The sequence below is a fragment of the Balaenoptera musculus genome, chromosome 1 (genome assembly GCF_009873245.2).
Source record: "Balaenoptera musculus isolate JJ_BM4_2016_0621 chromosome 1, mBalMus1.pri.v3, whole genome shotgun sequence".
Lineage (NCBI taxonomy): Eukaryota > Metazoa > Chordata > Mammalia > Artiodactyla > Balaenopteridae > Balaenoptera > Balaenoptera musculus.
Window position 1 is genome coordinate 87,086,235 of NC_045785.1, and position 10,718 is coordinate 87,096,952.

At 38.2% G+C, this 10,718-nt stretch overlaps 1 pseudogene; it reads right to left on the bottom strand.

Moving 5' to 3' along the window:
- Window positions 1-3,166: 3,166 nt before the first annotated feature.
- LOC118890203 lies at window positions 3,167-4,020 on the bottom strand (annotated as a pseudogene).
- Between the last annotated feature and the right edge of the window lie 6,698 nt (window positions 4,021-10,718).

A 10,718-nucleotide genomic window follows, 5' to 3' on the forward strand; every position in this document is an offset into this window, starting at 1 on the left:
TTATTGTAGGTCTTTTCCTTCTCTTGTGTTTGCTGCCAAGAGAAATTCCTTTAGCATTTGTTGTAAAGCTGGTTTGGTGGTGCTGAATTCTCTTAGCTTTTGCTTGCCTGTAAAGGTTTTAATTTCTCCATCAAATCTGAATGAGATCCTTGCCGGGTAGAGTAATCTTGGTTGTAGGTTTTTCCTTTTCACCACTTTAAATATGTCCTGCCGCTCCCTTCTGGCTTGCAGAGTTTATGCTGAAAGATCAGCTGTTAACCTCATGGGGTTTCCCTTGTATGTTATTTGTTACTTTTCCCTTGCTGCTTTTAATATTTTTCCTTTGAACTTACTTTTTGATAGTTTGATTAGTATGTGTCTAGGCATGTTTCTCCTTGGATTTATCCTGTATAGGACTCTCAGCACTTCCTGGACTTGATTATTTCCTTTCCCATGTTAAGGAAGTTTTCAACTATAATCTCTTCTAATATTTTCTCAGACCCTGTCTTTTTCTCTTCTTCTGCTGGGACCCCCATAATTCGAATGTTGGTGCATTTAATGTTGTCCCACAGGTTTCTGAGACTGTCCTCAATTCTTTCATTCTTTTTTCTTTATTCTGCTCTGTGGTAATTATTTCCACTATTTTATCTTCCAGGTCACTTATCCATTCTCCTGCCTCAGTTATCCTGCTATTGATTCCTTCTAGAGTAATTTTTAATTTCATTTAGTGTGTTGTTCATCATTGTTTGTTTGGTCTTCAGTTCTTCTAGGTCCCTGTTAAAGATTTCTTGTATATTCCTCATTCTATTTCCGAGATTGTGGATCACCTTTACTATCATTACTCTGAATTCTTTTTCAGGTAGACTGCCTATTTCCTTTTCATTTGTTTGGTCTGGTGGGTTTTTACCTTGCTCCTTCATCTGCTGCATATTTCTCTGTCTTCCCATTTTCCTTAACTTACTGTGTTTGGGGTCTCCTTTCACAGGCTGCACGTTCATATTTCCCATTATTTCTGGTGTCTGCTCCCAGTGGGTAATCTTGATTCATTGGCTTGTGTAAACTTCCTGGTGTCGGGGACCGGTGCCTCTGTTCTGGTGGGTTGGTCTGTATCTTGTCCTTCTGGTGGGAGGGCTGCATCTGGTGGTGTGTTTTGGAATGTCTGTGAACTTAGTATGACTTTTAGCTGCCTCTCTGCTAATGGGTGGGTTTGTTTTCCTGTCTTGCTAGTTGTTTGTCATGGAGTGTCCAGCACTGGAGCTTGCTGGCCGTTGGGTGGAGCTGGGTCTTAGTGTTTAGACGAAGATCTCCGGGAGAGCTTTCGCTGATTGATATTACATGGGGCTGGGAGGTCTCTGGTGGTCCAATGTCCTGGACTTGGCCATCCCACCTCAGAGGCTCAGGCCCAACACCTGGCTGGAGCAACAGGACCTTGCCAGCCACAGGGCTCAGAAGAAAAGGAAGAAAGAAAACAAACAAACAAACAAACAAACAGACCCTAGGACAAATGGGAAAAGCAAACCTAAACAGACAAAATCACACAAAGAAGCATATACATAGACACTCACAAAAAGGGAAAAAGGAAAAAAAAACAAAAGAAAGAGAGCAGCCAAATCAATAAACAAATCCACCAATGATAATAAGCACTAAAAACTAAACTCAGATAAACGTAAGACCAGAAACAAATTAGATGCAGAAAGCAAATCCCAAGTTGCTTTCTCTACAGTTGGTTCCAAAGTCCACCCCCTCAATTTTGGGAACATTCATTGTCTATTCAGGTATTCTTCAGATGCGGGGTTTATCAAGTTGATTGTGGGGATTTAATCTGCTGCTCCTGAGGCTGCACAGAGAAATCTCCCTGTCTCTTCATTTTCGCACAGCTCCTGGGGTTTAGCTTTGGTTTTGGTCCTGCCTCTGTGTGTAGGGTACCCTCAGAGGTCTGTTCCCTGCCCAGACAGGAGTAGGTTAAAGCAGCAGCTGATTAGGGCTCTCTTGCTCACTCAGGCCGGGGGGAGGGAGGGGTACGGTAGTCATAACTGGAATGCGGGGCGAGCCTGCAGCAGCAGAGACCAGTGTAACATTGCAACAGCCTGAGGCATGCCATGTGTTCTCCCGGGGAAGTTGTCCCTGGATCACGGGACCCTGGCAGTGGCGTGCTGCACAGGCTCTCGGGGGGAGTCTGGGTAGTGACCTGTGCTTGCACACAGGATTCTTGGTGGCTGCAGCAGCAGCTTTAGTGGTTTTGCCTGTCTCTGATGTCAGAGCTGTTAGCTGCAGCTTGTGCCCTTCTCTGGATCTCACTTAGGTGGTGCTCTGCCTTCTGTGGGCAGACGGAGAAGGAATCCCCTCTCCTCGCGCACCCTGAAACAATGGTCTCTTGCCTCTTAGGCAGGTCCAGTCTTTTTCCCGGACTCCCTCCCAGCTAGCTGTGGCACACTAGCCCCCTTCAGGCTTTCTTCACACAGCCAACCCCAGTCCTCTCCCTCGGGTCTGACCTCCGAAGCCCAACCTCAGCTCCCAGCCCCCACCAGCCTCGGCAGGTGAGCCGACAAGCGTCTCAGGTTGGTGAGTGCTTATTGGTAATGATCCTCTGTGCAGGAATCTCTCTGCTTTGCCCTCTGCACCCCTCTTGCTGTGCTCTCCTCCGTGGCTCTGAAGCTTCCCCCTTGCCCACTGCCTGTCCCCACCAGTGAAGGGGCTCCCTAGTGTGTGGAAACTTTTCCTCCTTCACAGCTCCCTCCCACTGGTGCAGGTTCCGTCCCTATTCTTTTGTCTCTGTTTTTTCTTTTTTCTTTTGCCCTATCCAGGTACATGGGGATTTTCTTGCCTTTTGGGAAGTCTGAGGTCTTCTGCCAGTGTTCAGTAAGTGTTCTATAGGATTTGTTCCACATGTAGAGGTATTTTTGATGTATTTGTGGAGAGGTAGGTGATCTCCACATCTTACTCCTCTGCCATCTTGAAGGCCTCCCCCTGTTTATTCTTCTAAAATAATGTTTACATGGACACATCCTGAATTTTATTTATTTATTTATTGGTCAGCATAAATTTCCTTTAATAATTTCTCCATTTCCAGTAGGATTTCATTTTGAGGTTTAATGTATGAATCCAGTGTAAAGTTTTACAGTTTTAGTAAATCTGGATTTCAAGTCGTTTGAGATGAAAATGGAAATGCAAAGTTTACTTAAGAAATTTAATTTTCTCCTTCTATAACATCTAAGTCGTCATCTTCTTCATCATCCTCTTCTGCTTGTTGATCCTTTCTTAGTCAACAAGTAGTTACCTGTCCTGCTCCAGATAAACACTTAGCTGACAGTGATCTCTGAAGAGGTGACTTTGAATTTGCTCTGATGATATCTAAATGACATAAATAATCTGGTGGATACAGAGAATTTTGGAAAACCTCTAAATCTTCTTCATCAATCTGTTGTATATTTTGGTAGGCAGCAGTGTAGAACTCTAAAGCTTTGCTGTGAAATAACATTTCAATAATGATAAATTCTGAAAATATAGTCTTTATATCCATTATTTTCTGCTTTTCAAAATTGTCAGTAGGTTCCTCCAGATGACGAGTTGTGCAGGTAGCATCCCTTGTAGCTCTTTGTAATTCAGTTTCTGCCTGTGAAATAACATGTCAGTCAGATGGGTTTCTCTGACATATTCTTTCTGAGTTAACTGTTGAAAAGCTTCTTGATTCCTTGCTGTTAATGTTACTTTGAGGTCATCTCATTTCATTTTTACAGTGGTTCCATAAGCTTTCAAATGTTCAACTACTTTGGCTTCAAGTCTTTCAACGTCTGCTTGTCGATAATCCTGAAGTTTGGCAAACTCGTCAGCAAAGTTTTTCAGGCCCTGCTTTAAATTTGGGCTCTCTGTAGAGGCATACACATTGATTTCATTCACCAGGAGCTCTGCTTTGTATCCCAGTCTGGCAGTTTTCTGCACATAAGCAGCAAAGATTTAGCACAACTCTCCAAAATACTTCTCCACATTTGTGAGAGCATCTTACAACTGAGCATCCTGGTTCTCCAAGCTGCACCTCGACATCTTGCCTCACACACAGCCAGAGACCGCGGGCTGGGGCCCAAAGACAGGGGCTCCGAGTCACCCAGGCCCATCCTGGATTTTAAAAAGAAATAAATGTAAAATAAGTAATTTCTAGATTTACCTTTACAGTCTAGTGAAAAGGGCTTTAACTTGGCAGTGCAAAACAAAATTAATGCACAGCACATTAACAAATATCACTACTCAAGAATAGTATGAAAAATATTAATTTTAAAAAGCAATTTTTAAAAAGATAAAGTATAAAATATTTACTGAAAGCAATACCCATTAAACAACAACAACAGTTCAGGTCAAAGACATCTTTTTTTTTTTCTTTATGTATGGGTTATTTCACAGAGGAATAGTTGAGACTCCATGATTGTATGTGATTGTATGAACATTGTGGTTGCTTATTCAGTGCTCAGAATGCTGAGACTTACCAGTTGTCGTTTAGGATCAGAATGAATACACTTAGGAATATCCATTTCCAACTAAGATGGAGTAGCTGGGAACAGAATTATCACTGAACCTGAAAAATAAAAAACGCAGATGGACAAAATATATGGAATAAGGGTTATCAAGGCACTAGCATCAGTGAATGTAGGACAGTGATGCCCGAAAGATGGGGAGAAATGCTGTGTGCCCTATGAATTTCCCTAGATTTCTGTGTTGAGAGGATTTCCAGGCCATAGAGTATGGAGGAAGAACTGAGGCAGAGTCTGGCCAACACCCTGATTTGAAGAGACAAAGCTGAGAGTTTGAGGACAAAAAGCTGCCTGGAGTTTACCACCCTAAAGTGCTGCAGAGGAGAGAGCTGCACAGAAAGAGAACACAAAGATCTGAGCCAGTCCCTTTATTTCTCTAGCAGAGTGCTAATGAGTGAACGGGAGTGAGGAAACTACCCAAGGCCAGGGAAAGAACCCCCCGAACAGGTTAAAGGTGACAGTGCATGGCAGCCTCTCTTCTCTCCAGCCAGACTGGAAAACTTCATGATTCGTAGGGCATCAGGTGGAGCTCACTGAAGTGTCTTCATCAATCATAGGAAATAATTGGTCTAAAACACTTCTCCAGTCTTGCCTAACAAATCTTAAAAGCAAGAACAAACAGTATCCAAGTAAAGTAACTGGGACCCAGAACAAAACTCAAGAATATTTATGACAATACAAAAATATCCAGCATCTAGAAAAGTGAAGTTTGCAATCCTGGAATTCAATAAAAAATGATTAAACAGACAAAGTAATAGAAAAATATGACTCATAATGAGAGGAAAAAATCAATCAAAAGCCAGAGCTGACATAGATGTTAGAATTAGCAAATAAAAACATTAAAATAGTTACCATAACCCTATTCTTTATGTTCAAAATTTAAGTATAGACATGGAAGACATAAAAAAAGACAAAAATTGCATTTCTATAAATGTAAACTAAAATGTTTGACTTGAGTAATACACTAAATGGGATTTGTGAAAATTTAACACTCCAGATGTAAAAATTAGTAAGCATGAAGACTTGGAAATAGACATTATTAAGATGATACACAGAAATAAAGGAGAATATTTTTTAAATGAATAGAGAATCAGTGAGATATGGAACAATTTCAAGTGTCTAATATGCTTGTAATCAGAGTGCTCAAAGAAAGAGACTGGAAAAAATATTTGAAAAAGTAAAGACTGAAAAAATTCCAAATTTGATGAAATCTATGAATCCACAGATCAACAATATCAATGAATCCCAAGTACAAGAAACAAGAAGAAAACTACATTTCACATAATGATCCAATTGTTGAAAACTAATGGTAAGAGAAAAAATTTTAAATCATGCATATGATGAAGAACTTATATCCAGAATATATAAAAACCTCCCAAAACTCAATAAAAAGAGAACTCATTTTTTAAAAAAAATGGGCAAAAGATTTGAATAGACACAAACAGATATGCTATTGTGGCAAATAAGCAAATGAAACAATACACAGCACGACTTGTCATTAAAGAAATGCAAATTAAAACTGCAATGAGATACCACCACACATCTATTAGGATGGCTAAATTTTAAAAGACAGAGCATCCCAAGTGCTGACAATTCCCGGGATGTAGAGTAACTGGAACCCTCACATAATGCTGAAGAGAATAGTACAGCTATCAACACTTTGGGAAAGAGTTTGGCAGTTTCTTAAAAAGCTACACATACCCCTACCATGTGATCTAGACAGTCCACTCCTAGGTGGAGGGAAATAAAAGTCTATGTCTATGCAAAGACTTGTAGAGGACTCTTCAAAAAAAACTTCATGTTTAATTGCCAAAATCTCTAAACAAATCAAAAAAGTGAATTGATAAACTTGTACTTTATACATGTTTCTAATATAATTTTACATACATAGTATTTTTATATAATAATTATTTATACAATAAAATTAACATAATTTTATACATGTATGCAATATAATTATTCTATACACAAATTTATATAATGGAATTCTGTTCGGCAATAAAAATGAATGAACTGTTGATATATTCTACAGCATGAATTAATCTCCAACTAATTATGCTGAGTGAATGAAGCAAGTAAAAACAGAGTACTCAGTATAATTCTATATATATCAAATTCTAGGAAGTGCAAACAAATCCAGAGTAACAGATTAGTCTATAATCTATAGTGACAAACTAATCTGGGGACAGGGTATGTGGGTGGAGTGAGGAGAGGTAGGAGAGAGGATTTATAAAAAGTTAAGGAAATCTTTGGGAATGATGGACATGTTCATTACTTTGATTGTATTAATGGTTTCATGGGTGTATACATATGTCAAAACTCATCAAACTGTGTATTTAAAATAGGTGGTGTTTGTCATTTACTAATATTACATCAATAAAGAAGTTAAAAAATAAGTACATTTAGGAATGCATAGCTTTTTCTATCCCTCACTATCCCTGTTAACACTCTTAACTTGGAGTGTGCTGTCTTGGAAGGTAAACTGTGCAGTATAACAGTGGCAAAATAAAAGATATGTATTTTCCTTTGACATTACTATTATCTTATTCTGTGATACAAATTATTGACTAAATATCTTTCTGTATACATTTTAGTCATTTTGGAAACCCTCTTCTGTGGAATGTTTCTGTTGGGGCTGCTGTTTTGCCAATAACTAGATATGTTACTGGCATAACATATCTGGCCCCTCCTGGTCTCAGCCCTGGAAGCCAAAGGAAGAAATCCTCCTCTGTGATGACTCACCAATCAGATTTCATTGTGCAACTAACTGTTCAGTACTGGAATCATTTATTTCATGCTACTCACCAGAGAAATTATTCTTTGGGAAGTTTAAAACTTTTTGTGGAAACATTTTCCTCATTAAAAAAGCAATTTGTATTTCTTACAGAAAATTCTACAAAATACCCCCCGAAATTTTAAGTATACTATATAGTTACAACTGCTATTAATATTTGGCATAATTTACCTGTATATTTTATAAAAAATCATATTTATATGTTATGATAACACTACATAAAGTCATGTATCTTGGTTTTTTCACTTGATATTAAATGACAGTTTTTATACTAAACATTTTAATGGCTGTCATAAATTCAATCATTTAGACATACCATGATTTATCACCCATCTCCTGTGTTTAGACTTTCATGTAGTCTTAAATGGTTTACTACTATAGATAACATTGCAGCATTCACATTTTGCATAAAACTGTTTTCTTGGAGAATCTTCTCTGAAATGGAATTCTCTTCTTAAGCATACCCATAACCTAAAAATTCCTCTTTCTGGTTCAAGAATTCATTATTATCTACTGAGCACTTACTATGCAAGATACTATGTAGTAGAGGATAAGAACCTGAATGCAGCCTTAAGTCCTGCAGAAGCCAAAAGAAGAAGAAATGACCATAGGAGGTTCAGAGTAATAGGCTCAAATTTGAATTTGAAAGCTCTTAAACAGTATTTTAAAAATACCGAATATGGTATTGGGAGAAAAATGGGTGGAGTGGAGTGTGCTGTATGTATTCTTCTGCAGGAATTCTTCAGTCCTCTGGGTTTGGGTGTTTCCCCAGCAGTCCTCCATAACATCAGTGTAATGTGAACCACATGTTCATATGCTAAATAAGAACCATCTCTTGGTATGGCTGGGGTAGAAATGGCTAAATGTCTTCCTTGCTGATTTTAATGTTCATAGAGATGAAACCAAGATGACAATTTGAGTTCCTTAATGTTAGTATGCAAAGAAAGTCTCCACATATATTTTAAAAAATTAGAGAATGTCATAAAATAAAAATGGTGTATTTTTCTTTCTTCAATGTGTATAGAAATTTTCTTCCACAAAGTTCAGATTTTCTTATAAAAACATTTTATGGGAAAAACGTGCTGTTGGAAATATTTGCGAAATCATTAGTGGCGTTGGGTAGGCAAGTATGAACCGTATAGTAAAAGATAATAAAAGAGAGCAAAAGAGTGGTCAGAGACAAATTAAAACCCTGATTGAACAAACACAGTATTAGTAAAAATGTTATATTGATATCAATGAAAAGACAAAATGTACATTGAGGGCAATTTGGTTCACTATGGTGAAACGTTTGAAAATGCTTAAAAATGGATTATTCACTTTGAAAAACTCAGAGAATTTGGATAACAATAGACTTTGTGAATAATGTACGATTATTCAGAGAAGAAAATTATGGAGCTAAGAAAAAATAACGGAACTCATTCCAGACTGGAGTGAAGGCCTGGAATTATCTGGATGGAGAGACATAAGACCACTTTGTCTTCAGTATTCAGAATGCAGCAGGAAACTGCCAAGGGGTCGTTGCTACCATTAGTCTTTTAAAAGCAGCTGTGAATAGGATAGAAAATGACTCATAAATACAGTCACTGGTTCTGCCACTGCCTCCCCTACGAACCCTAACAGACATTCTCAATCAATTGCGGACTTTTTCCCATTAGACTTAACAGGAGGAGTTCAGTATCCTTCTTAGTGTAATACCATGGGTGTGCACTACCCACAGATGGACTTTAAAGATATTTAACATGACTTCCAAATCCGAGATATATTGACGTTTCAGTTTTCTCATCACCTGCTTATTTGATAGAACTCTTGTGTAGGGTACATAAGATAGTTCATGTTAAAGTACATTGTTAATAAAATGCTGGAAATTGTTAATGCAGAGATGACAGATAGGATGATTATTTGTTTATGGTTATAAAAATGTGGCTAATGCACTAACAAGCTAAATTCCTTTACCTACAACCTAGAAGTCCTTACTGTATGCTGACTTTTGTTAGAGTCATGTTAACGCTATTGAATGTGTGCTTTCCATTAGACTGTGTGCTTCCCGAGGGCAGAGCATGTGTCTTTCATCTTTGTATTTCTGGGACTTGGTGTAATATCAAGAACATAGAATATACTCAATACTTGTTGAACTGAAATTAGAATAAAAATCTGGATAACTCACTATTTTTAAACTCACAATTCACTTTTATTACAATCCTAGATGAGGCCGGCAGTTCAGAATTTTACCTTCCATCTGCATTAGGCATTTTCCAGCCCCTGTGAATTTGGATTTCATATAGTTTAGTCTGGGTGTTTCCATCCAATTCTGTCGTGATATTTATAAACCAACACATATGATATTCTTCTACATTGTGTAATAATGTGCCTTCCTTTTGCTGGAAATGGTTCCCAAAAGGAAAGTATTATTCCAACCACAAATATGTTTACTTTTTGAGATTCAAGGACCTGAAATAGTGACAGAATCTTTGACTTTATCTCTGTTTGGTCTTGCTACCATCCGCCAACTGATTTTGAGATTCCAAAGGAAAATCTTTTCATATGTGCCCTCTTGAGCATCGTATACTTTAATTCCTAAGAATTTAGGATTCAACTTGCTCTGCTCCGAGGTGGTGTGTTTTAGTTTATAGAAATACTGAGACAGGAATGCCTTGGCAAATTTGTTTTGGAAGGAGAGATGAATATTTCAAGCTCATAGTCATACTGCCTTGGGAGCAATTTGTAATCTGGATCCCACAGCAGTTGCTGGGTGAACCTGTGGGGTCATTTTCCTCTGGCTAAGCCAGTAGGGGGTTCCCAATGCCTATCTCTACAGTAAGATGCTCTCTGCATTTTTATTACTTGCTGTAACCTTAACAACTATGTTTGGAAATGCATGATTTTTAAAAAATCCCCTGATAACTTATGTATTTTGTATTGACTTGAAATCATGCTCATTCACAGGTTCTGTATTTGAGAGGAAACAAAAAGGATTTGGATAGATTCTTAAAATGTTTTTCAAGAGAGGGAGCTAAAAGGAGAAGCTTTATTTATTTATTTTTTTACTGTCCTAAGAGATGGCTTTTGGGTTGATGCCATAAAATCCAGTGTGTGTGTGTGTGTGTGTGTGTGTGTGTGTGTGTATGAGCACAAGCGACGTGTCCCTGAGTGCTAGCATAAGATCCATCCATTTTACCTGCCTCTCCCTCATAGCATTGTGCTACTTCAACACTTGACTCTAAATCTCAAAGCTGTGAGGCCCTGTGATAGCATAAAGCTATCAGCTAGGGGAAAGCAGAGACGCCACATTTTAAGGGAGAGAATTTTCTAAAAGTGGACAAACAGGGAGGGGCAGATGGTTGGTAGCAAATTTTCTGCACCACTATGCACCTCAGAGCAAAACAGTGTTTTGCACATAGTAGGTTCTAGCAAATATTTAT